The following is a 3,332-nucleotide window of genomic DNA, read 5'->3' as shown; positions in this document are numbered from 1 at the left end:
TTGGGGGAAAGTTGGAAGTTTTTTTTTTTTTTTTTTTTTTTTTTTTTTTTTTTTTTTTTTTTTTTTTTTTTTTTTTTTTGCATTACCTGTGCAATTTTCCCAATATGTATTGAAAAGACTGTATTTACTCTTGCCTCCTTTGTCAAATATTGAGTGCAATGATAGGTCAGTTTCTCGGTTCTCTGTTCTATTCCATTGATCTATATGTCTGTTCTTGTGCCAGTACCAGGCTGTTTTGATTACAGTGGCTTTGTAGTCTAACTGGATATCTGGTATTGTAATTCTTCCAACTTTGTTCTTCTTTCTCAAGATGGTGGAGGTTATCCAGGGTCTTTTTGGGTTCCATATAAATTTCTTTAGTGTTTGTTCTAGATCTATGAAACAGGCCATTGGTATTTTAATAGAAATTGAATCTATAGATTGCTTTGGGAAGTACGGAAATTTTAATGTTGTTAATTCAACCAAACCATGAACATGGTATATTCTTCCACTTGTTTATACCTTCCTCTATCTCTTCTTCCAATAACCTGTAGTTTTCCAAGTACAAGTCATTTACATCCTTGGTTAAGTTTATTTGTAAGTATTCTAATTTTATTGTTGCAAGGGTAAATAGGATTGTTTTTTAGTTTCTCTTTCTGACAGATCATTGTTGGTGTATAAAAATGCCATAGATTTCTGTGTTTTACTTTTGTATCCTGCTACATTGCTGAATTCCTTTATTAAATCTACTAGTTTTTTGGAATCTGTAGTGTTTTCTATGTACAATACCATATAACCTGTGAATAATGACAGTTTTACTTCCTCTTTTATAATTTGGATGCCTTTTATTTTTTCTTCTTGTCTGATTGCTATGTCTAGGACTTCTAGTACTATTTTGAATAAAAGTGGTGAAAGTGAATATCCCTGTCTTGTTCCTGTTGGTAGAGGATATGGTTTTAGTATGATGTTAGCTGTAGGTTTGTCATATATGGCTTTTAATATGTTGAGGTATGATCCCTCTATTACTACTTTGCTGAGAATTTTCATAAAAAAATGATGTTGGGCGTCTCTCCTCTCCTGGCCAAAGCCCAGGGGACAGAGCAGGAAGCCGGGACTATGTTCCCCCATAAGCTGACGGCCCTTGACTACCACAACCCAGCCAACTTCAACTGCAAAGATGAAACAAAATTTAGAAACTTTGTTGTTTGGCTTGAAGAACAGAAAATCAGACCCTACAAGATTGAAGACAGAGGTAATTTAAGAAACATCCACAGCAGTGACTGGCCAAAGTTCTTTGAATAGTATCTCACAGATGTTAGCTGTCCTTTCAAGATTCAAGATCGACCAGAAGCAATTGACTGGCTTCTTGGTTTAGTCATTAGACTTGAATATGGAGATAACACTGAAAAATACAAGGACTTGGTATCTGATAATACAAAAAATGCTGACAATGCAGCTAAAAATGCAGAGCCATTGATTAATTTGGATATTAATAATCCTGATTTTAAAGCTGGTGTAATGACTTTGGCTAACCTTCTTCAGATTCAACATCATGATGATTACCTGGCAATTCGCATTTTGGTCCAGGAGCACCTGACCCAGGATGCAGTTGCTAAAGCAAATCAAGCAAAAGAGGGGTTGCCTGTTGCTTTAGACAAGCATATTCTTGGTTTTGACACAGGAGATGCAGTTCTTAATGAAGCTGCTCAAATTCTGTGATTACTGCATATAGAAGAGCTCAGAGAGCTTCAGACAAAAATTAATGAAACCATACTAGCTGTTCAGGAAATTATTACTGATCCAAAGACAGACCACAAACTGGGGAAAGTAGGATTTCATCCTCACACCTATTTCGTACAGTTGGGAACCATGCACTCCGTGGTATGTATTTCAAAATCAAACATCACATTTTCAAGGGAAGAATCACAGAAAATTGACTATGTTTTAGAGATTTACCATCATTGCTTTTTCTTTAATAAAGTTTTTGAAAGTGGAAAAAACGGTGTTGGATATTGTTGAAGGCTTTTTCTGCATCATCGATATGATCATGTGATTTTTATCTTATAATCTGTTTATGTGATGTATTACATTTATTGATTTGCAAATATTGTACCAGCCTTGTATCCTCGGAATAAATCCCACTTGTTAATGATGTATGATCTTTTTAATGTATTGCAGAATCTGTTTTGCTAATATTTTGTTGAGGATTCTAGTATCTTCATTCATCAGGGACATTGGCCTGTAAATTTCTTTCTTTGAAGTGTCTTTATCTGGTTTTGGAGTTAGGGTAATGCTTCCCTCATAAAAAGAGCTTGGAAATGTTCTTTCCTCTTGAATTTTTTGGAAAACTTTGAGGTGGATAGTTGTTAGTTCTTCTTTGAATGTTTAGTAAAACTCCCTTGTGAAGCTGACCAAACAAGGGCTTTTACTTACTGGCAATATTTTGATTATGGCTTCAATTTCATCAGTAGTTATTGGCCTATTCAGGTTTTCAGATTCTTCCTGATTGAGTTTTGGAAGATTTTATTTTCCTAAGAATATGTTCATTTCTTCTAGGTTGTTCAGTTTGTTGGAATATACTCATTAATAGTATTTTTTAATGATTCTTTGTATTTCTGTAGGGACAGTTGCTACTTCACCTTTTTCATTTCTGATTTTGTTTATGTGGGTCCTCTATATTTATTTCCTAATGAGACTGGCTAGAGGTTCATCAATCTTATTTATCTTTTCCAAGATCCAGCTCTTGGTTTCATTGACCTTTTGTACTTATTTATTTTTTAAATTTTTAATCTCTATGCTATTTATTTTCACTCTTATCTTTCTTATTTCCTTCCTTCCACTTACACTGGGCTTTTCTTATTGTTCTCTTTCTAATTCTTTAAGTTGTAGGGTTAGATAACTTATTAAAAATGTTTTTTTGGAGAGACCAAGATGGCGGCATAGGTAAACACCGCAGACTGCTGCCGCAAACAACCACTTCAAAAATACAACTAAAAGACGGAACGGACATCACCCAGAACCACAGGAAGGCTGGCTGAGGAGAGACTCTTCAACTAGAAGGAAAAATAACAGCACACCGAGGCTCAGAGGAGGCGCAGTGTGGAAAAAACTCAGGTGCGGAGGTGCGCGCGCAAAGCGGGCTGGTGGCTGAGAGCGCGGTTGTCGTTTTCGGTCAGGGGGGAGTCTCAGACTCTGAGCTCCAGATACGGGCGAATCGCTGGGGACTCGGACCCAAACGGGAGAAGCGGGAGTGTCTGGCATCAGTTGGAAGGCAGCTTTCCCTCCGAGGTTTGCAGCGGTTCCGGGGGTTCTGAGAAGCAGAGCCTCTGGGAACAGGACTGAGGGCACCATAA

At 36.9% G+C, this 3,332-nt stretch overlaps 1 pseudogene; it reads left to right on the top strand.

The window, feature by feature from the left end:
* Positions 1 to 1,070: 1,070 nt before the first annotated feature.
* LOC102257581 lies at positions 1,071 to 2,032 on the top strand (annotated as a pseudogene).
* Positions 2,033 to 3,332: the final 1,300 nt, after the last annotated feature.

The sequence above is a fragment of the Myotis brandtii genome, unplaced genomic scaffold, assembly GCF_000412655.1.
Source record: "Myotis brandtii unplaced genomic scaffold, ASM41265v1 scaffold73, whole genome shotgun sequence".
Classification (NCBI taxonomy): Eukaryota; Metazoa; Chordata; class Mammalia; order Chiroptera; family Vespertilionidae; genus Myotis; species Myotis brandtii.
The sequence above is the reverse complement of the archived record's forward strand: the minus strand, read 5'-3'. Positions and strand labels throughout refer to the sequence as shown.